Genomic DNA, 25,510 nt, shown 5'->3' with positions numbered 1-25,510 from the left:
GACAAAATTCCTGTCCTCTATATTTTTAGATCTATGGGACTGTAAGTATGTGTGTGGTCAAAATAAATGAGCATCCCAAGCAAATGGGGCAAGTACTGCAAAAGAGACATGTGTGGTGCCATATATATGTTAAAGGTGGCCCTCTAGGTAGAGGGTTAGATACTCCCTCACAGAAGAACTGATGCTTGATTTCTTCCAAAGGATGAACAGGAATTTGTCGTAGAAAAATCAAAAATTATAACCCTAAAAAGAGCAAATGAACCCACATAGAGGTATGTTACTTCTATTCAGCCCACACCTGTTTAGTGACTATTAAGAAATACTTTTTCAAAGGTGGCTTAGTCAACTGCTGTTTAACCTAACAGTTGTGTCATAGAGCCAGTGTGTTTCTTTCTTGGTTTGCTTCATCAAATATCTTCAATTTCACATATGCCAGTGTTTCAAATCTCTTGCAGTCATATAAAAAACAGTCATTCTTATGGCTGTTTATTATTATGGTACCAATTGATAATCACTTATTTTTTAATGATGCAAAATCTATTCAATGTGCTTGATAAACTTCCTCAGGATAGATTGTTTTGTAAAATGTTTTTCACATTTTCTTGGAGTCACAATTTCATTTACTTCATGTTAACTTATGGTACTTCCAGTTTATTAACTTCTTGTCTATTTCTCAAAAGGGTTTTGGATTCACCTACAAATAATTTTAGTATCCCAAAATATAATTTTTAGAGATCAAGAGATTCAGAATCACTGAGAGCAGTTATCTGCTTTTCAAAAATCTCATTTATTTTGAGCCTCAAATTTCTACTTCAAATATTTGTTCTATGTCTAGAGGATATTTCCAAATAAATGTATTATCAACACTTCGAACTCAGCATAACCAAAAATATATTTGTCAGCTTCATGTTTTCTTCTCCAACACAAAGGGAATACCATACTGTCTACCTTTTTGTGGTCATTCATTGTACTATTTTTCTTCTTGTAATATAATGATGATATAATTATATATTTTTATTTGTTATATATTTGTAAGCAAAATCAAAATTTCTAATTATAAAATCAAGCTAAGCAGGTAACTGAAGTCTGAATGCTAATATTTTTTGAGAGTCATTATTGAAACTATTTTACTGGAAAAGCCTAATGGCCAGTGTCAAATATTTCCACGTAGCTGGAAACCAATTATTAAACTTATGTTAAAGGAACTTTTAGGAAATAATGTAAAAGGCAGGAAATAATACTTTCATTCCTCTTAAACACACCTGAGTAATATTGTACTATAGCAGCTTTTGTCAAAAACAATCTGAAAGAAGTGAATTCTAATTTTCCTCCTTAATTCCTTGAGGCGCCATTGCACAGAAGGAGGCAGTGATGACTAGTTAATAGTATGAATGTGTATTTATCTACTTTAATCACAGTATCCCTGTTTTTAGCTGAAAGAAATCTCAGCAATGGCAACCACGGACAAGATTGAATTTTTCAGCCTCTCTTAGAATAGAGAAGACGACGTACGCAAGAGCTGAACAACATTGGCAACTTAAGTTAATCATGATATTCTCAGCGTATACTGTTAACTATGGAAGCTACAACTTCCTTTTCCTATTCCATCCTGCTTCTTAGGACACGTATACGATGACCAGTGTGATAGGAGCCATATGGAGAAAGAAGACTGTATGAGTCAGCTTTCTCTAAAGGGACAGAACTAATAGGATATATGTATATATGAAGGGGAGTTTATTAGGAGAATTGACTCACACGATTACAAGGTGAATTCCCACAATAGGCCATCTGCAAGCTGAGGAGCAAGGAAGCCAGCCCGAATTCCAAAACCTCAAAAAGTAGGGAAGCTGACCGTGCAGCCTTCAGTCTGTGGCCAAAGGCCCGAGAGCCCCTGATACATCACTGGTTTAAGTACAAGTATCTAAAAGCTGAAGAACTTGGAGTCTTTTGTTGGAGAGCAGGAAGCATCCAGCACGGGAAAAAGATAAAGGCCAGAAGACTCAGCAAGTCTCGTCATTCCACTTTCTTCCGCCTGTTTATTCTAGCCACGCTGGCAGCTGATTAGATCGCGCCCACCCAGATTGAGGGTAGGTCAGCCTCTCCCAGTTCACCGACTCAAATATGTTAATTTCCTTTGGCAGCGCCCTCACAGAACACCCAGGGACACTACTTTGCATCCTTCAATCCAATCAAGTTGACATTCAATATTAACCATCACAAAGACTAAGAACAAAACCTTGGAGTGAGAGTGCAATGATCTAGAAGGCACCTGCTACCTTGATGACTTTGTGGAGTCATTATTCCAGACTGAGGTGACACTTCCGGTTTTGTTTTTTTGTTTTTTTTTTTTTTTTAGACGGAGTCTTGCTCTGTTCCCCAGGCTGGAGTGTAGTGGCACGATCTCGGCTCACTGCAAGCTCCGCCTCCCAGGTTCACGCCATTCTCCTGCCTCAGCCTCCCGAGTAGCTGGGACTACAGGCACCTGCCACCACGCCCGGCTAATCTTTTTTTGTATTTTTTTAGTAGAGACGGGGTTTCACTGTGTTAGCCAGGATGGTCTTCATCTCCTGACCTTGCAATCCACCTGCGTAGGCCTCCCAAAGTGCTGGGATTACAGGCGTGAGCCACCGCGCCCGGACCTGGTTCATTTTTTTTTTTTTTAAGAGAAAAATAAACTTCTGTATTATTTAATTTTGTACTATTTATGGGTGCGGTAAGGTTATATTATACGTGTTAAACCTATCTTGATATGCAACTCATCTAAAAAATGCACTTTGGGAAGTTACTGATAAATTGGATTATTGTATATCTGACTTCTTAGTATTTTCAAAACCTATTTTAAGTTAATTAATTACAATGTATTAAGAAATACTGAAAACAAATTCCTCTTCTAATTAAATTAATGTAAGTATAGTTGAATAAGAATGACTTCAATCTTAGTATTAATTTAAAGTGTATCTAAAATTAAAACATTTTCCAGTGTAATATTTTTTAAATTCTTAAAAGCAGAAATGCAAATGAAATATTATTTTTTTCAAACAGCCTCAGAATCCATGAGGTAAAGCCAAATTTATCCAGAATAAAAGAATAAAAATATTCTAATTCAAAGCAGATCAGCAGTCAGTAATCAACTATGCCAAACTCAACAAATAAACATAACCAACACACATATACACAAGCGCACAAACTCACAAAGAAAAATAGAAGGTACTTGTGTTTGTCTTTTGGCAAAAGGTATATTTTAAAGTTAGATAGTTAAGAATCAGAAATTGGTTGCACTTAATTCAAAAATATTGAATAGAAATCAGAGTTACAACTGAAGACTAACAAATTTTAAACATTAAACCTCGAGCAAAATTTACTTCACACGCATTTATAAATAAATTATTTGGCAAAGTAAATTATGTTATGGCATTTAGTGTAAGTTTGTTTTATCCTATTAGCTTAAAGATAATTTAATATTGTTTTATCTCTGTGGTGACTATGCGTTCCTAGAGGGAAAATTGTTTAAGAGCATAATATATCTTTTCAAGAAATTATTTGGATTTTGCATAAAAGCTGAATTGAATGGAACATTTAATTTCTATATTTCTTATCTTTACTATTGTAAATCAGATCGTTTGAATTAAGCTAAAATTTGAGGCTATATAAATATAAAGATGGCTTTGGAACCCTTATATTATATTTAAAAATACTACTGTCTTTCATAAATGGCTCATAAAATTCAGATGATTTTGAAACCATGTGGACCAAAGATATTGTTCTAATGAAATTTTAAACTTTGTTTAATTTTTGATATGTAATATTTTCTGAGATAAACAATATCAGCAATATTACAAGTACTGTGAGGCTAAGTTGTACATATTTTCTGAAATCCCTTTGTAACCTTCTAATCTTTAGAATAATTAGTAGTACTGAGGTAATTAACAGTCTGCACTTACCTAAGAACACTTCTGAGAAAATGATTATATAAAGCTGACAGTTAAATAAAAGTTACACACATAGGTGCAATAACATTAATGTGCCTATATACGTATGTTTTTGTAGACATTCATATGAATAAACTCAATCTATAATTTGGCTCAGAAAAATCAAAGAGCAAAAAAAAGTATAATTTCAGAAAGTTATGATTCTTTAAATAGTTTTCTCATTTATTTTGAAATATGTTTTAAATCTAGATGTCTTTCCTAGTGTCTTCAAAGTTAAATTAGAACAACTTCTCAGGCAATAGGCACTGTGTTCAGGTTGGCTAGGCCTAATTCTTAGCTATCTAGAGGAGAATTTATAAGAAATAAGCCTGCATCTCAGACCATCACCTTGTGTTCTATACTTAGGTATATCATTGTAGAAACTTTTTCATATGGTTCAACACTAAAACAGTAAGATTTTTCTGTATTGTATTTTAGAGTGTTTAATATAATTTGATTAATTTAGCCTATGATTTTAAAACATACTATTCTAATTTAAACATGTTATTTAGCAAATCATAACATTGTAATTTAAATATATTATTTGGATCACTTCTCAGCCTTTTGGCTAAGATCTAGTATAAATATATTATTTGTTTTCACTATAGATATAGATATATATGCTACTATTGTGAAAGTCTGATAACCCCTGAAGGCAAATAATTAAATTGAAATCTTCTCTTATTGCAACAGAATGCTGATAAAAATAAAATTGAAAACATCTATATTGTATACTTAAGAAACATGTACATTATATTTTCTGTTGCTTTTAGATTTGACAGAAACAGTTGTTCCCCAATTAAAATAAACATTTTATTTCACCTTTAAAAATCTATATTTTTAAATGAATTCTAATTTCATTTTAGTTATAACAACAATCACATTAAATGAGCAAAATGTGTAGAAAATCCCTAGATATATAGTTATATTTAAGTACATATATATGCTTAAGAACATTATGAAGTAGTGCTGGAGAGTAACTGTAAAAATATCAAAATGAATACTTGATTTCAAAGTTTATTTTCTTAACCACTATTCTATTAATTTCCCCAAAACAAAGCCACTTCACGATTCCAAATTTCAAATAATTACTATGGCTAAGATTATAATTACTAATATCCTTTTCTGCTAAGAGGAATTGCAGGTTTATTTGATGCATGTCTGTTTCTATAGCTGGCTTAGGAAAGGTACATAGTGGTTATATGACATATGGCTTTTTTTCCAGGAAAAAAATAAGATTTTTTAAATTTTATACAATTTATTAACAGGGCATGACAGTCATCTTAAATGTGCTCCCACTGGCCAAATTATGATAGTTTGCATAGAAAGATGTAAGAACTCACTATTTGTAAAACCAAAACTGGCCCCTTAGTAAAGTTTAAAATACAAATTATTTCTTTTTTGTATCACATATATAATATTAATTTTGTGAAAGAACAATGTTCAGGCAAATTTGCAAATAGGCAAATGCAAACTTTTGCATAATTTTTGTTATATTTTCTATCAACAGAAACCTTACAATTTTTCAGACTCACAACGTCTTGCCCATGAACACATTACTAAAGTCAAGGATAAATTTCATATTAAGTTGCAATGTTACTAAAATGTTATAATTCATAAATATTTTGTGTTAAGAACCCTATTAAAGCATACAACAAACTCTACAGAATAGCCTTTTAAGCACCCGCAAAACAGTGCCAAGATTTGGATCCAAGAAGGGAAATCACTTAAATTGAGGCACAGGGACCACAGTAATATTTCCCTACTCAACTCTATGGTAAAATGCCATAGCTAAGTTCTGTATTCACTCTTCCTGCATTCCAAAAAAAATCTGAACAGCAGCCCTTGAATACCAGATATTCCCTCTGACAGTCTACCCAAATGAGAGGTAAACAGAAAAACAATTCAACTTCTGATGGTAGTTGGACTTCAGATGGTAGACTTCTGTTGGGAGCTAACACTTAGTTCCTTGAAATCAGCTAAGTGTTTGACACATATCAGAAAGAGATACACGGATTTCAAGGAGCTTGTGCACCATCAGAAGTGGCAAACACTTAGCTAATTATGATATTCTTTCATGGTAAAGGCTTAGCATATGCCATATCATGCATAAAGCTAAAAATTTTAAAGTACAGTCATCTTCCTAGGAAACTCTTATTTTTTAAATACCTTTTAAGTCCAAGATATCTATTGCTAGACATATTCAGTTACACAACTTTCCTCAAAAGTCTTAAAAGATATAACAAAATTGAGAGGCTGCAATGGACAAATATATTCATTATTCTTGCTTATTCTCTGCTTTTTTTCAGCATGAAAGTTAATAAACACAAATCTTTCCTTAATATGTAATTTGTAGCAATGGTGCTGTCAAAATGTTTCTTCAACTGTGCCATTAGAAAGAAATAATACTTATTTTAGTAATGTGTTAGACAAGGAAACTTCAATATGAATTTAAAACAGAATTGAAAAAGTTTCAAAAAACAGTGACTCACATAGGTTCAAGTTAAAGACTGGAGTAATGCAAAAAGAAGCACTGAATAATAAATGGTGAGTAAAAAGATATATGTTTCATGTTCTTCGTTAAAACCTAATTGAGAAAGTTTACTATCAAATTGAGTTTTCAGATAAGAATTAAAAAAAAATAGAACTCTTTTGTACAGGTCTTGAAAGACAACTCAGCTAACTATGGATTAGAGCACTAAATTATCAAATATTTACATAACCAATGTCCTAATTTTACATTAACTGTGTACTTTCTCTAATATTTCATCATAAATTTGAATTCCCATATAAGTCTACTTGTTAGGAAGGACAATGGACATTCCTAAAATACTGAAAAATTTATTTAAGTATTTCCAAAGGTTATTGACATGTATACTTGAGAGGAAGATTAAACAAAAACTTATTGACAAAGCAGATCATTTATTAAAGGAAGATGCTTTTATTGACTTAAAATTTTAATGTATGTTTATCACAGGGGATTAATTTTCCCAACAATTTTAATAAATATTAGCTACATGATATCATTTCTCTTGCTCTAATTTAGTAAATCTATATAAAAATGAAGAGAAATCCACAGACCTTTTGAAGGAACTGGATCGCCACTGCAGGCTCCTCAAGACACCAAAAAACTGTGAGTTCTCTTGGTCTCTCAACAGGGAGGGTTGTGGTCTTGGGCAAGTTCTGAGTCCTGGTCACCAGCTGCCTGGAAATTGACTGGGTACTGTTTAGGGGGCACAGTGGGAGTGAGACCTGCCTTTAGGACTGCCAGCTGTATGGGAGTGGGGTGAGGCCAATGACTGCTGGCTTTCCCCCACTTCCCAGGCGAACCGTATGACTCAGCAGAGGTAGCCATAATCCCCCTTGGAATATAATTCCATTGGATTGGGAACCACACCCCCATTCCCCACAGCAGCCACAGCAACCCAGACCCAAGGAATAGCTGAGCTCAGACACACCTATCCTTGCCCCTACCTGGTGGTCTTTCTCTACACACCTTGGTAGCCAAAGACAAAGGTCATAATATCTTAGGAGCTCTATGGCCCTGCCAACCATTTGAGAATCCTAAATACTTAACCAGGTGTCCCTAGGGCAAGTTTCCATCCTCCCAATAGGACCATAGCTGATGCACTCTTCTTGAAAGTGTCACCTTCTGGCTGGAGGCCAACCAATACAAAATCAGCACACTAAACAAAAACACAACCAAGACCCTCAGAGAGTCTACTTCATTCCCCTGCTACAGACGGATCACATCACAGGACTGTTTGTAGACACTCCCCAGTAGTGGAGTACTGGTAGCTTCACTGGGTGGCTAGACCCAGAAGAAGAAAAACAATTACTACAGTTCAGGTCTCAGGAAGCCCCATTTCTAGGGGAAGTGGGAGAACACCACATCAAGGGAGCACCCCATGGGAAAAAAGAATCTGAACAGCAGCCCTTGAATACCAGATATTCCCTCTGACATAGTCTACCCAAATGAGAGGCAAACAGAAAAACAATTCTGGTAATGTGACAAAATAAGGTTCTTCAGCACCCCCAAAAGATCATACCGGTTTGCCAGCAATGGGTCTAAGTCAAGAAGAAATCTCTGAATTGCCAAAAAAAGAATTCAGGTAGATTATTCAGCTAATCAAGGAGGCACCAGGGAAAGGTGAAGCTCAACTTAAATAAATTAAAAACATGATTCAGAATAAGAAAGAAAAGTTCTTCAGTGAAATACAGCATAAATTTTTTAAAAATAGCAACTTCTGGAAATTAAGGACACAAAGAAATGCAAAATGCACTTGAAAATCTAGACAATAGAATCAAACAAGGAGAAGAAAAAAAATCAGAGCTTGAAGACAAGGTTTTCAGATTAATCCTATCCATCAAAGACAAAGAAAAAGTAATTTTAAAAATGAACAAAGCCTCCAAGAAATTTGGGACTATGTTAAGCATCTAAACCTAAGAATAATTGGTGTTCCAGAGGAAGAAGAAAAACTTAAGAGTTTGGAAAATATATTTGAGGGAATAATTGATGAAAACTTTCCCAGCCTTGCTAAAGATCTGGACATTCAAATACAAGAAGCTTAAAGAACACCTGGGAAATTCATCATAAAAGATCATCACCTAGGTACATACTCATCAGGTCATCTAAAGTCAAGATGAAGGAAAGAATCTTAAGAGCTGGGAGGCAAAAGCATCAGATAACCTATAAAGGAAAACCTATCAGATTAACTGCAGATTTCTCAGCAAAAACACTACAAGCTATAAGGGATTTGGGTTCTATTTTTAGCCTCCTTAAACAAAACAATTATCAACCATGAATTTTGTATACAGACAAACAAATGCTGAGAGAATTCACCACTACCAAGCTAGCACTTACAAGAACTGCTAAAAGGAGCTCTGAATCTTGAAACAAATCTTTGAAATACACCAAAATAGAATCTCCTTAAAGTCTCACAAGACATCTATAACAATAACACAATGAAAAAAATAAAAACAACAAAAAACAAGGTATTCATGTAACAAATAGCACAATGAATAGAATAGCACCTCACATCTCAATACTAACATTGAATGTAAATGGCCTAAATCCTCCAGTTAAAAGATACAAAATGGCAGAATGGATAAGAATTTGCCAATCAAGTGTCTGCTGTCTTTGGGAGGCTCACGTAATGCATAAGGACTCACATAAACATAAGGTAAAGGAGTGGAAAAGATATTCCATGCAAATGGACACCAAAAGTGAGCAGGAGTAGGTATTCTTATATCAGACAAACCAAACTTTAAAACAACAGCAGCTAAAAAAGACAAACAGGGACATTATATAATGATAAAAGGATTAGCCCAACAGGAAAATATCACATTTCTAAATATATATGCACCTAACACTGGAGCTTCCAAATTTATGAAACAATTACTACTAGAATTAAGAAATGAGATAGAGAGCAACACAGTAATAGTTGGGGACTTTAATACTCCACTGAGAGCACTAGACAGGTCTTCAAGACAGAAAGTCAACAAAGAAACAATTGAGTACTGTCTCAGACAACAGTGGAATAAAATTGGAAATCAACTCCAAAAGGCACACTCAAAACCATGCAAATACATGGGAATTAAATAACCTGCTCCTGAATGATTTGGGGGTCAACAATGAAATCAAGATAGAAATTTAAAGATGCTTTGAACTGAACAATAATAGTGACACAGCCTATCAAAATTTCTGGAATACGGTAAAAGTGGTGCTAAGAGGAAAGTTTATGGCATTAAATGCCTGCATCAAAAAGTCTGAAAGAGCACAAATAGACAATCTAAGGTCACACCTCACAGACGTGGAGAAACAAGAACAATCCAAACTAAAACCCAGCAGAAGAAAACAAATGACAGGATCAGAGCAGAACTAAATGAAATTGAAACAAAAAACAGTAGTAAATCTCTATAAAAAGAAAGAGCTCTGCTCTCTCGTTTTATTAAATACAGTTCTACATCTACAATATTTATCATTTTAAACAAAAGTGGTTACCTAATGATATTAAAATTCAAAAACTCAATATTTTCGTGACAGTACTGTGAGGACAATCTAGTTATTTATTCATACACCTAATATTCATAAATCATAATATTTCAGGCACTGTTTAAAGTGCTTGGTGAGGTGACATAACACGGAATTGTTGAATTATATTCACATCATATAAGCTCAGCCAGTTTCAATGTTTATTAACAATTTCAAGAATGTAGACAACTAAAAGTGTCTCATGAAGCAGAGATAGACCTCTGAGACCTGTCTAGGGTCTCCTAGGGTCTCTAGAATTCTCCAGATCCTTTTCTTGCATAGGGCATACATATCTGGCTCAGATTAATAAATCAGTTTTTTATATGAGGTTTATGTAATTATTCACATTGCAGTGAGCATTTAAATGATGAGAAATATCAATTTATACCTCAAATCCTGTTTCATTTTCATAACATTCTTCAAAGAATCATGTCTCATAGGATTTTATATTGATTTGATGTAAGGAATCCTGCAGCCAAGGCATCCTAGAAAAAGTATTTAATATATAATTTCTTGCTTATAGCAAATATCATTAGTCTTTATCTAAAATTTCAATTAAAAGGAGCTCACTTTCTCTGGAAAATAAAGGAAATGAATGGATCACAGACTAGCTACTTTAACTCTGTCCTCCTATAGAAATACAGCAATTAAAAAATAAGATTTAAATTATCCTCTATCTACTGAGAAAAGACAGAAAATTTAAAAATGAAATAAATGGGTAGTTGTCAAACAAATAAAACTTGTTGTTTTTTTTTAAATAAACCTGAGAACATAAATTGGGTGTGCCAGGTAGAGTTTGGGATTACAGTTTTAAAGAGAGTAGTCAGGAAAAGCCTAACTGTAAAGGAGACATTTGAAGAAAATCCAAGGAAGTGCAGGAAGGAGCCATGAAGTTATCTGACAGAAAAGTATTCCACACAGAGGGATCAGCAAGTACACACACTGTGAGTTAGGAGCATACCTGGCTTTTCTATGGTGCAGAGAAAATACCAAGTGGCCTGCATGGAGAGAACAAGGGTGAGAAAAACAAAATATAAGATCAGAGGGAAAAAGAGAAATATTATATGGGGTCTTGTAGAGTACTATAAATTTTTGCTTTTGTGATTTGATTGCTGTTGGTGTGTTGGCTAAGTTTTATTATTTTTAAAAATTCTCTTTGTTTTTTTTCTCATGGTCTTCTATTTTCTTCAGTTCACATCAAACCCCTCATTTCCCCAGTCTGTAGTTTGCTTAGGCCTTACTTCTGCATGTGAATCCTTCCACAAATTATACCAAAAGTATCATGGGAGATAATTTTCTTCCTCTTTGGCTTGAAAGTTGTTGGCATTTGCATAGATAATTTATAAAGTTCATCTGATGCCAGGTGTGTCCTCCTCGGAACCCGATCCAATGAGGTTTCCATATCTCCACTTCAATCTGTGGTATTCTGCAACAGATTTCTTCAGCAGTAACTCATAGCTTCGAAAATAAATCTTCCCTTACTGAGTGGTGAAGTGTAAAACATACTCTGATCCAGTTGGGAGGCTATTTGATACTCCTGGGCTGCTGAAGAAATCAGTAAGAAGACTCTTTAGCCTTATAGTCTTCTTTTACATCAAAATCCTCACCAGCAAATATTATCATGGGTTTTGTTTTCTCAGGGCATTTACTGTTCTTAATGTCTATTAATGAGACAAATTTCTCAATGCCTAATTCTATCATATCTAGCAAAAGATAGCCATACATGTGATCTCTTATTAGATTATTTGTTCATTTCTTATTATGGGAGCCGTACGTGAATAAGGAACAATCTGACTTCTTTGAAGAATTCCAGTGATATCTGATTCTAGAACAGTCTTATAATATTTTTCTTTTTGTACAAAAAGCCACACAGATTTTTCAATGCATACACATCTCTAAGTACTTGTGTCACTGTTGCAGTTGCATTCTCCTCTTTAATCAACATGGCATTTTTAATATTTTCACTGAATTTCAGTTCTCTCTTCTCAAGGAATTTCTTTGTTCTTATTACTTTAGGCTTTACAGCTTAATCCATGGCTACTGCAACCCACAACCCAAACCACGTAAAATGCCAAGTGTTTTTTGTTTGTTTGCTTGTTTTTAATGTTCAATGAGATTTTTAAAAAAGCAAACAAGAGAAGTAACATGATACCTCTTACCCATTATAAGTGTCAGTGTCATTCTAGATCTTGTATTGAGAGTAAACTGTGCATTTCTGGGAGGGAAAGTAAGAATGGAAGCAGGGAGACCAATTATAAAGGCATAGCAATATTTCTAAATAAGATCAGATGGAGTCTTGGACAAGAGTATTAGAGGTTGATGTGGTAGTATGTTTTGAAGACAAGACAGAACAGAATTTTCATGTGCATTGCCCTCAGGGTCTGAGAGAAAGGAGAAACTCACAGATACAATCAAGGATTCTTACCAGATCAACATGAAGAAAGGTGGAGACTACAGATGGAGTAGTTTGGAGGGTTGAGAGTACAACAATTTGGGGACATGTTAATTTGGAGATGTCTATTAGAAATTCTAAACTAGATGCCACATAAACAAACATTCAAATTAAAATTCCAGGGAAAAGAGCATGGCTGGGGATAAAAATTTTGGAATTTTCAGTGACACTTAAAGTCATGACTCTTTATGAGATCATCAAGGAAGTGACAGGAGACTGAAGAGAAAAGAACGAAGCAGTCAATTTCCCACTGAGAAACATGGAGGTAGAAGAGGAGCCAGCCAAGTTGACCAAGAAAAAGCAAATTGCAAAGTAGGAAGGAATCTAGGAGACCATAATGTTTTGGAATCCAAATCAAGGACGTGTTTTAAGGAGGAGGCAGTGGTAACTGTTAAAGCTTTAGAGGACTCAGAAGAGAAATAAAAATTAAACACTGAATTTACCATCGAATTGTTGCTGTTGATAAAATATGTTGTGGTAGAGACACTGAGACAAAATGTTTTATATTTTTCTTTAAGCACAATATATAAATTTGATAAATGTCTTTTTTACAATGGATATTGTTTGGAACTTATGCTTCTGTTTTGACATACATATGTATTAATTATTTATTCTTTGAGACCTATTATACATAAGAGCCTCTCAGCTTTTGTAGAGAAATCAACCCATGAGATTGACAAAGTCCCTGAATTTATGGAGTTTACATTGTATTGGATATAATTAAACCAGTATGTGCAAATATTAAATATTTATTCATAAATATAACTGCCATGAAAAGATAAAATATAATGATGGGATATAGTATGAGTTGGGTAAGTGACTGATTTTGTGTGTTTTTCAGAAAGGCTTTTCTGAAACTATTAAATTTGCGTTGAGTTACGCAGTATGAGAAAGAAACAGCCTTATAAAAAGCTGTTGTATGGGGAGAGCATTCCAGTAAGAGTAAAGAGTTGCAAAGCCTCTGAAATAAAAACCGTCATAATAAAAATAGCCTATATTTATTCAGCACAAACTGTGAGCCAGACACTAAATATTTTAAATGTATTATTTGATTTAATCCTTGCAAGAAGTCTACAAAGTAGATAGCATTACTATCTTTAAAGATTATAAATGTGTTGCTAAGGAAATGCAGCTATGAAGCAATGAAACTCATATTCATAATTTGCATGCTTATAGGCATTATGTTATATTATTTCAAATATGTTTTGTTCAAGAAACAAATAAATAAACTATAGAGTGAAGGATCCAGGGCCCAGATTATATACAGGACTTCAATGAATGATGTAAGTTTGGTTTTTTATTACAATAGTAGTCAGACATCATTTTAATTATTATAGCTATGGAATGATATGACATACTTGTTTGCTTTTAAAGATCACTCCAACTGTTGTGTAGATAATAAAACATAGAAAGTCAAGTTCTTGAAATTACTGAATTAAATTTCTCCCATGAATGGGTAACAGTATACTCTCTGGGCAATGGTTTCTAAATGAGTGTATTTTCAATTTTATAATTATTAAAAGTACATTATTAAATTACATTTATTTCTGCTTGGATTCATATATGATATACCACAATGAACATATGTTCTAAGATTGGTAAAACATAAACCAATTATTAACTCCCATAAAATATTTTCTGCAGAAGTTATTTTGTAGACATATTAATATGATTTAAATTAAATTTCACAAAAATGCACATGCTTAAGCAGAATATACACACTATGTAGTAGAAATTTAAGAAAAATTTGCTCCAAAGTTGTTTAACAAATATAAAATCTTTACTATTCTGAGGGTTAGTCCTCAGGTCTACTTATTAGTTTTCTGAAATTATCATGACTTTCCTGATTCTTTATCAGACATACAACAAATCTCATTCCAGTCTGTCAATCCAACTGTTCTTGTTGTGAAGATACTACTTTTTCTGTTGAAAAGAATTTTTTAAAAACCCTTGGGTATTGAATAAATTTGGGATTAGAATAATTTCCTTTTAAAAGATATGATAGTGAATATGAACATAAGAGAATGCAATATTTCTTTTTAAACTCTGTTTAAATTTCAGAACTGCAAATTATAAGGTAAATTAAAATACTTAGATATTTAAAATATTAACTGCAAAATATCGTGGATAAGAAGTAAACTAAATCTTCAAGTTATTATCAAAACATTAGTATGCATAAAACTGAATGCACATAACTATAATAACTTTCAATCTTTTATTTGAAGGAAGGAAATACCAGTGTGGGTGGTGTATTTTTCTCCTGCATTGTAGAAATCTATGATGCAAATTTAATCCAAACTAAACCTTCATAGTGCATAGCTGATGTCCAAGGGAGGACCATAACAACTATCAAAGCATAGCAACACTCTATCCCTGCCAAGAGGCTCATTTTTTGGGGGGTCAGACTGAAACAACATATGGAACATCCTGGGATGTTTTTGAAAAGAATACAGTCATTTGTTGGCAATTAATTAATAGAGGCAAAAATCTGAGTGTAATACTAATAGAGACAGACCAGCCAAAAGCTTAATGGGGACATCAGGAAATAAGCAGTCCAACAGAACCAGCTAAAACCATTGTTATCTCTGAAGCTCAGGAAGATTATGTACATGGCCCAGGTTGCACCCACTGTGGCGCTATCAGGCAGGGAACATTTAAGATTTAAATAACTGGAAAGTACCAATATTCATTGATTGGAGGACGTAACGTTGTTAATATACAGATTCAATCCCTGTAAAAACTTTCTCTTTTTTTCTTCTTCTTCTTTACTTTTTTTTTTTTCTGCAGAACTTTACAAGCTGACTCTTAAATTCATTTTGAAATGCAATGGTCCCAGATTCAAAATAATCTTAAAAATAATTACAAGTTCAAGGGCTCACAATTACTAATTTAGCAAGGAAACAGAGAAATTCGAACACTTATACACTGGTGTTGGGATTATAACATGGAGCAGCCACTTTGGAAAAGAGGTGACAGTTACTGACAAACGCAGAGTTATCACATACATGAGACAGCATGCCAGTCCTAGGTATATGCCTGTGAGAAATAAAATAAAAAAAAACATATCTATTAATACAGATTTATTTACAGTGGCCCAAGAGTAAAATTAACCAAAATGCCCTTCAATTGAAGAATGGATAAGGAAAATGCAGTATAACTATACAACAAATTATTTTTGACGTTAAAATGGATTGAAGTACTGGTGCTACAATATGGGCCAATGTTAAAGCTCTATTGCAAAGAAGCCAAGTGTAAAACACCACATATTATATTATTTTATTCACATAAAATATTCAGTATAGGCAAATCAATAAGTATAGAATGTAGATTAGTGGTTGCCTAAGGCTGGGGGTAGGAAATGGAGAGTGACTGTTAGTGGCTATAGGATCTCTTTAAGAGTGATGAAGATGTACTAAGATTATTGTGACATTTGCAAAACTCTGCAAATATGCAAATACTATTAAATTGTGCACTTGAAAATTGGCAAATATATGGTATATAAATTATATCTCAATAAAAATATTTAAAATTAAATTACAGTGTGTATGAAACCATCCATTGATTAACATCAGAGATAATTATTACATCAACTTCTTACCCTGATAACTGATAAGAAAACACTATAAATATTTTTAAAGTCTTATTTTATTTCTTGTCTCATACACTTTCATCTCTGACCTCCAAGTGTTTACCACCAGTATCCTCAAGTCTTTTTTAACATTCACCAACCATTTGGTTTCAAAGACGAAGCCACATTTTGTATGTTTTTGTTACATCAGATCCCTACTTCCAAGTATTGCATTTCTGTTCCACTTAGGTATTGGTGTACCTAAAAATTACCTAAAAATTTAGTGACTTGAAACAAAACATTTATTTTATTAACTCTCGTTGTTTTTCTGGATCCAGGATTCAAAAAATGTTCACTTTTGTGGTTCCATCCTTAGGTGCTTATGTAGATTCAGTCAAACAATGGCTGAGGCTGGCATATTGCTGGGGTTTGGATGCTGGATGCGCAAGTGGTTAGCCCAATGTCTCTTTTCTCCATGGAATGCTAATTTAGTGTTTCTAACAGCAGGGTGATATAATAGCCACTAGTATGTTTACATGACACGTGAAGCCTTCAAAACTTGAGTATCCCAGTATTTCAGCTGAAAAGACAAAAGCTGCATCATTTTTCATGATCCACGACTGAAAGTTATAGAGCATGCCTTCTGATATGTTCTGTTGGTCACGAATTATTATTAAAACCCATTCAAATTTAAGGGGATGAGGATTATACAATATTTCATGATGAAGAGTAACAGGATACTAGAAATAAAAACATGTTAGAGGAGAGATAATGTTGCAGTCATCTTGGGAAAATGCAGTCTGCCAAAGTATTATATTGAAAATTAAAGAAATATATGTTCAAAGATACGCTAAATGTTGGCAAGAATAGTGTTATTTTGTGAAGCAATTCAAAGCACACAAATTGTTGAATGTGAGAAAGATAATTTGAAATATAGCATTATATGTATACATGCTATAAAAATCACAGAAGTTTGATATTGGTATTGAAATGAATAGATAGAGGGAATAAACAGAAATTATAAAAATTTGAAGAAATAGTAGTATGTAGTGTCAGTAACTACTGACGTGAATTTAGCATTATATAATAAATATGATTTTGTAATTCATATTATACACAGCCACATACAAACACACAAATAGACACACACAAATATATGTCAGTCTTGGAATGATTGGTTTTCAATATAACATGTTGGTACAAATGTCATACAACCTACTGAAAATGATAAAATTAAGCTTGACCATCTCTTCTACACAGAAATAAGTTATCAAGGCTTAAGCATTACATATAAGCCATATAGCCATGAAGACACTAAAACGAGAAAGATAAACATTTATAAAAATATAAGTTTATGCTCAAAAATATAGAGTAAAAACAAAATAACCAAACAAGGATAATAATTTTATTTTAAAAAGTTTTAAAAAGTCTAAATGTTTTGTATTTTAAAATAATTTCAAATCAACTTTTAAAAACCAGAAATCCCAAATAATTTGAGCAATTCTACCAAGTAGTATTATATCCACAGAAGTTAGTCATTATTTTCCCTATTATTTGCCCAAAATATCTGGTCTTTCTCACAAACATTCAACTTTTCAGTATTCTCAATTTCTATTTGTTTCATTTTAAATGATATATCACTGCACCCTTGCCCAGCTTTGTAAGTGCTGGGTGAAGAAACATCTTTCTAAAGTCAAAATTTCAGGCTATAACAATTCATACAATATTTTGGAACACTTAGACCATTTACATTTGATGTGATTATTGACATCACAGATTAAATAGCTATTACTAGTAGCTTCTCTGACTTGACAAACAAGTTGCTTCAAAAAGAAGATTAAAATATTATTATATTTCTACACAATGTTTAAAATCAGGTATTCAAAAAAAAGATAAGAACTATTTACTTTCAAAAAATATAAATTCAAACTGACAAAAATTTTAAACCTTGACCAATAATTAAGTTTTAAAGTTACACACACACACACACACACACACACACACACACACACACATATATGGAGAAAGAGAGAAGGAGAGGGAGAGAGTGTTAAGTGTGAAATATATATATATATATATATATATATACACTTAATTATGTAAGGATATCAGAGAGTGCCAATGAATGTCAATAGAATGCACATAAACTTTTCCACATTGTTGATTAAGGTTTTGTTAGTCATCAAGATACATAATTTACCATTTTCATTGGCATTAAAATGCTTCAACTTGACATCCTGTCACTCATGATGATGAAAAGAAAAAATGCAACTACACTGGCAATCAACTAATGAGCAATAAAATGTAAAGACCATTTAAGAAAAAAATAAATATTCATAGCTTATTTAAATAGAAGACAAACATAGGGAGAGGCACCAAGCCCTGTATACAAAATTTCAAGTGTTTAAGTAAACTACATGTTAAAATACATGTATATATACGCATGTATGTATGTGTGTGTATATACGTACATACATACACCTATATACATTGTGTGTATCTGTTATTAGCAGGAGGTGATACTTCAGAGGAATAGTATAATATAAAATTTATTAGTTATCACTGTCTTTTTAAATGCTTTATACATATTAAATATTTTAAATCTCATGATTACTCTATGCAAATCATATTTTATTCCTATTTCTATTTAGTTGCTGAAACACAAAAAATGTTAAGTAATCTACTTAACACAGTATGTAGGGAGCAGAACCACTATTCCAAGCCAACTAGTCTGGTTCCACAGACCATGCCCTTAGTCAGCACGCTGTACAAGTTTTCTACATGTTCCATGAGGTTGTACACAGAGGAGAGGAGGAAGATAGGAAACAGTCTTAGAGAGGACACCATGTGTAACAGACAGTCTCAAAACACAGGTTCAAACCAAGAACCTCTGATAAACAAGTTAAAGTTTTAATCTACATAACAGACAAGAGGAAACTAAAACAGGAGTCCATGGGGTCTGAATTCCAGATTTTATTCATTAGATGTAACGGTAGAGCAGAATGAGGGAGGATAAATAGCAAGACCCACGTTTTAGTTTCTATGTAAAGATTACATTTGTGTGAAAAGATGAGAAAGTAAATAAATATGTGCACATGTCTAATGGAAAGAAAACATGGCTCCGGGAAAAAAAAGGACTCCATAGGTACTGACAACTTCTGATATCAATGAATGAATAAACTTTGCACCTTCAATAGTATTATGTGGTGCCTGGAAATAAAAAAAGGAAAGAACCTTAAGGAAAAAAGAAAAAGAAAGGATGAAAGGATGGAGGGAAGGAAGGGAGCTCCACAAATTTTTGTTACATTAGATATCACTTATCAATCCCCGTGCACAGTTCAGGCTAGCTAGCTACTGACACCGTCTTTCCAAAAGGTTAGTCTCTTTCCTCTGTACATTTTACTTGTCTGTCACTTTTTACATGATGTTGCTTTTACCAAAAGCTTCTTTCTTCAACACCAAACGCAAACAGTATATGTACTTCAATGCCAAGTCTATTCCACTCCCACATAAAACCTTTAACCTCAGGCCACATAGGTCTGGTATACAGTTGTTTCTTCACCACCATAGTAAGTATGAGTTGAGTGCCTTTCATGGCCCAGGCAGTGTGATGGGGTTGGAAAGTAAGTAGAGCTCAAATGTATTTAACACACTCATGATTCAGATTGAAAAATAGTTAAGGAAATCAGTTAAACTTCAGTGCATTTTAGAGATGCACTGAATACAAAAGGAAGCATGTCAGAAAGTTCTCTAATTAATCAAGATAGACCCACAGAAAGCTCTCCAAAATCAAGTGTCAGAACTGACAAATATTAAATGCATGAATATACAGAAGTAAGAAATTGCACTATTCAGTTTGTAGATTTTATATAAGAATTGCATATAAGACTGTACATAAGTAAAAAATTAATATGACAAGAGTAAATGAGACAAGGTTTTGTGCACTAAGCTGTTTTGGGAATGCACTCAGGGATTTTGAGCAGTGGAGTGTGCTGACCAAATTTGCTTTTTAGAAAGGTCATTTGAGAAGTAGTGTAGAAAATAGATTACACAGTAGGTAGAAAAAAAGTTTGAGGCTTTTCCTGATGAATCCCATGAGAAGTGGTGAGCTGGGCTATGAGAGTAGAAAGGGAGAAAAGGATTTATGAGATAATGAGTGTCAAAACCTGTAGCATTTATTGACATGATAGAGTGTGTAAATGCAGAGATGCGGCGACTCCAAGATTCTAACTTAAGAATATGAATGAATTAGTCACTCAGAGCGTTTGAAAAATGTATTTTCATAGGAAATGACAAAGAGTCTGGTTTGTGGCAAAATGAGTTTGAGATATTGATGGGACATCCAAAATGCTTGAGAGAAGGCACTTGATATGTTTTGTTGACTACTGTGTTCCCAGACCCAAAAACTGTGCCTGTCATACAATAGTAACTTAGTAAAAAATTACTGAAGAAATAAATGTTGAATGAAATACTTTTCAATAGATATTTTTGCTAAAGACATTTGGTTCATCAGATGAAGCTTGGAAAATAGATGTGGTTGACCAACAATTGGTTACCTCGTAGGAGAGGTATAGGACAAGGACAGAGCCTTGAGAATAATATTATAAGATGAAGCGGCAAAAACTAAAGAAAAGGAAGGTCCCAGGAGGTAGGGGAAAATCCAGGAGAATGTAGTGTTCAAGGAGATGAGGGAAAAAAAAAAAAAAAAACAGAAAAGGAACTTTCATGAACAGCAAAAATTTTAGAATAATTAGTTAATATTAGTTAAAGGAAGAAAAGGTGGCCTTTCTGTTTGCTAATATAGAAGAAATTTAAGAATTCAAAAGGAGCAGGTTTAGGAGCTTTAGCAAGTTTGTTTGTTTGTATTGCAAAATAAAACATAACATTATGTGATGTATGCTACTTAAAAATATATATGTCTTAATTTTAAAAGATGATGCTCTAAGCTCCAGTAGGGCAGAGACAGTGTTCAATTTGGATTTGTATATATGTGTATACGTGTGTATGTGTGTGTGTTTGTGTGGTAACAGAAGGGGCTTTGGAGTTAGAAAAACCTCAGTCAAATTTCAATCTCTATGGCTTTCCAGCTGAGTAAACTTGGATAGCTCTGAGCTTTCCTACTTAGGAAAATTGGCAAAATAATACAAACTCCTAGAGAAATATTAAGCAGTAAATAAATAACAAGTATAAATCACCCAGAACAGTGTTTTAAACTTAGTAGATGCTGAATAAAGGGCAGCTGTTTTTATTTCCAGTGTTTAGAACCTTCTTTGTTTTGTACATTCACTGAGAATAAAATCCAAATATGAATCTATTCTTTCACATATTTTGATTACCTTATTTAATATTCTCAGAAGAGGAAGAGGAGAAAAATAAGATGCAGGACTGTGTATTATGAATCCTTTAAAATATAGTGCTGTCTGGGATTGTTAGCTGCAGCCTTACCTGAAACATGAGTAAAGAGCTCATTACTGAAAAGAACGTGAGCCTTCTGATAGGCAATTTTGATCATATTCAGAGTACAAGATTCAATGATACTTGAGCAGATAAAAGTTCCTTCTCCTCTATTCTTTCTCTTTCCGCCATGAATTTATCTTCTTTCTCACCTGAATCTTTGCTCAATCTTCCAGAGCTAACTGCCTCATCTTCTTACCTCTTGTGGTCAGAGTCTAAGATATCATTTTCTTTCCCTTTCTCAGGGAAGCATGATCGTGATGGTGGATCATGGCATTCCTCCATATAGAAAAGCTTGGATATTCCCATTTCTTCAGAATGAATTTCCCGTAAGGCAAGTACACAATTATTTTGTTCATATATACCTTGCAAGGATTACTATATTAAAGTTCTTACCTTAACAGGGTTAGATGACCATTAACACCAGAGGAAAACAAAAATTATCATTCTGTCACACCAAAAAATGAAAACAAAATTTTTTGAGGGTCACAAAAATGATGACTTTAAAATATATCTGCTACAGTTTGGATATTCGTCCCCTCCAAAACTCATGTTAAAATGTGATCTCCCAGGCTGACCAACATGTAGAAACCCTGTGTCTACTAAAAATACAAAATTAGCTGGGTGTGGTGGCGCATGCCTGTAATCTCAGCTACTTGGGAGGCCGAGTCAGGAGAATCGCTTGAAAACCCAGGAAGCGGACGTTGCAGTGAGCCGAAATCATGCCATTGCACTCCAGCCTGGGCAACAAGAGCAAACGTCCATCTCAAAAAAAAAAAAAAAAAATGTGATCCCCAATGTTGGAAGTGGGACCTAATGAGAGGTGTTTGGATCATGCGGTGGGTCACTCATAAGTAGATTAATGCAGTGGAGAGATTAGGGAGTTGTCACTGTATTAGTTCTCCATAGAGAGTTGGTTGTTGGTTGTTCAAAAGAGCCTGCACCTTCTCTCTCTCTTTCTCTCTCTCTCTCGTTCCTACTCTCTCACCATGTGATCTCCACACACACTGATGACCAGATCCCTTGCCTACCTTCCACCCTGAGTAGAAGCAGCACGGATGGCCAATCTTGAGCTTTTCCAGACATCAGAATCATGAGCCAAATACACCTTTTTTTTTCTTTTTAAATTACGCAGCTTCATGTGTCCCTTTATAGCAACATTACATGGACTAAGACAATCTCAGTCCCTACTACTACACACAATTAAACAAATACTGATAGAGAGTTAGCTTATATAAAATTATATACAACGAACTATAATTCCACATAATGGGACTTTTATATAATCAAATTCTCTTCTCTAAACATCTATTCTGATCTGCCTTTTTCAATGTATACTGACTTTTGCTGATCCTTATCCGAGTATTATCATTTTATTTTAACCCTGGTGGTTAGATGCGATAATCTTAAATTGAAATCGTAATTTCTATTTGTATAAAAAAATCTCCAGGGATCTGTTTATGAGATAGATCAAAGTTCACTTTAAATACCATCTTTTTCAATTGCCTTTCTAAAACATTTCATTCCCTCTTTCACAGTCTGCAAAAGCCCTGCAGCCCATTAGATTATAACCCTGGAATACTCTCTCTGTGGATTTCTCACTAGCTCTACTTTCTGACCTAAACACTGTGCCTTTATGACCTATATTCTTCCTTGATTCCTTTTTTCAGCACACTGAGGCAATGGGAAAGATGTTATTCTGCTTTCCACATTTATCTTTCTGCTTAGGAGACAAACTAAAAATGGATTTGGCATTTAGGCAGAAATATGGAAAAATGATATCTATTGCATAGTATTTTAAAGTTGCTCTTTAGATTCCCAGTCCCAGTGATGAATGTGTTCCTACTTGGCTATCTTTAACACAACATTGAATGTAGTGTGCAGAAAACAACTGGTAAACCCTTTTTAACACAGGCCAGCTCAGAATATTTTAAAATAAATAAAATGTACAAAATAACCTAAAATTTAAAACTTACAGAATATATTTTATGTTAAGTATTTTTATGGTTAAAATGTGTGATTGTTGCAGCTAAAAAGATGCTTTGAAAGTGACTTCTGACAAAAGTTACCATACAATGCATAAGGCATCATTTAACCCTGTTAAAGCAGCAGCAAAAATATATTTGGTGTTAATTAATCACCACTTAGAGATGGAAGTAACATGCCACCACACCATGGTGTTACGCCCGTAAGTATTCTAACATTCCAACATGAAATTTTAACACTGAACTTTGATGAACTTTATTTCTTCCATCTGTTTTCCTTCTTGGTGGATATTGTTTTTATTTCCTCTACTTTGTTTTTGTTTGCACTCCTGAAAATCGTAATTGTTTACTTAGTTTGTAAGTTATTTAATTGAAATAAAACCTAACTTCATCTATAATGAAACTACTAAAAATAGATGTGTTTAGGTGATATAAAATTTGATTCTGAACAAAGAAAGCCTGTTGCCAGTCACAGCAATCTGCCACCCAATAATCTCTGCAAGTTGCACATTTAATTAGAGTGAAAACTCATTAAAGTATCTGGGAATATTAAGATGATGCTATGATTCTAAGTAGCTGTGTATAGTCCTTTGAAGAACAGTTGGCTGAGACTGCCAGCACCTGTCTCAACTGGGGCTATCATACCCACAGATACAAATATAGAGAAACATACTTATTTGATACATAATCACTGAAAAATCATATGTAAATGTGCATTTACAATACTAAGCCTCCCTCAGAACAGCATGTTAGGTAAATGACTATACCAAACAACTTATATTTTTGTTGAGATACTACTTCTATAAGTAAATTATACTGATATTCAAAAGTTGTTTTTAAATTATCCTTAGTGCTGCAAATTAGGAATGATGTTATTGTCAAACTATTCAATTTTTCACATGGAAAAATCCTTAGAGAGCAGCATGAGAAGTAACAATATAATCTAATCATTATTATGACTTTAAAATAGATAAAATAAATTAAATATGAAAATAAAATTTTAAGGATTTTTCATCAAAATTGGCAAAATTAATTACAAAGAAAATCCAACATACCTGTGGGGAGCATAAAACAGTTTGTTTTGTATGTAAAAATAACTGTTTTCTTATGAGTTGAGGCTCTACAAATTTACATCATTATTCTGAGATACATTGAGAGAAAAATAAATGCTAAATATTTGCTCAGAAAATAAATACATTAATTGACACAACAATTTTATAAAGTGTAAATATGTATATTTTTCCACTATTATACCAATTTGAAGATATGAAGAGTATGGAATTTTAAGGTGAAGGCTGGGAAAGAACAAAATGTGTCCTCCACATATAGTTTTTTTTTTAATAACAAAAACCAGAAGACAGCTGCTTAATAATATCATCACTCATTTGAATATATTTCAATGAATAAAATGTTCAGTATAACAATCACAAGCATATCACAATTATGTAAGATGGTACATATAAAGCACTTAGTCTAATGATGCTCCCCTAATCTCAATAAACTCTGATGTGACTTATTTCTACTAAATAACTTGCTATATCCATATTTTCCATAAAACTCAAAAATGTACTTGTATCAATTTAAAAAATCAAAAAATTTAATGCAGATTTTGTTAAAAAACATTTTATTTTTAATGGGTATGAAATTCCTGTGTAAACTGTATATTGCTTTGCAAACTAACAGCTCTTATCTGAATGATTGTCATTTTTATACTCTCATAACTGGAGTAAAAAAACTTTCATTTTTTAAATAGTTTAAAATCAAATTAAAAAGCAACATTTTTGGTTCCAATTTTAGGTATTCAGAAAAATGTAAATGAAACTCGGGGATATTAAGCTATATGTCTAATCTTTTAAAGCTAATACAAGCCAGAGTCAAACTCACGTGTATCTTCTTCAGAACCAAGGATAATTTCTCTAATGCATAATGTCTCCTTAATAATTATTGATTTAAAATATGAGGCAGCATATGGAATGAATGTTACTACCTTGTGACATCTAGACTGTACCTGGGTCTCTGTTGTCAAACATGTTGCTGATCATTCTGGGA

General features: G+C 33.3%; 1 pseudogene; it reads right to left on the bottom strand.

Annotated features, from left to right (window-relative positions):
* Positions 1-11,052: 11,052 nt before the first annotated feature.
* Positions 11,053-16,660, bottom strand: LOC100981173 (ribosome production factor 2 homolog; annotated as a pseudogene).
* Positions 16,661-25,510: the final 8,850 nt, after the last annotated feature.

The sequence above is a fragment of the Pan paniscus genome, chromosome 3 (genome assembly GCF_029289425.2).
Source record: "Pan paniscus chromosome 3, NHGRI_mPanPan1-v2.0_pri, whole genome shotgun sequence".
In the NCBI taxonomy this organism is placed as follows: Eukaryota; Metazoa; Chordata; class Mammalia; order Primates; family Hominidae; genus Pan; species Pan paniscus.
The sequence above is the reverse complement of the archived record's forward strand: the minus strand, read 5'-3'. Positions and strand labels throughout refer to the sequence as shown.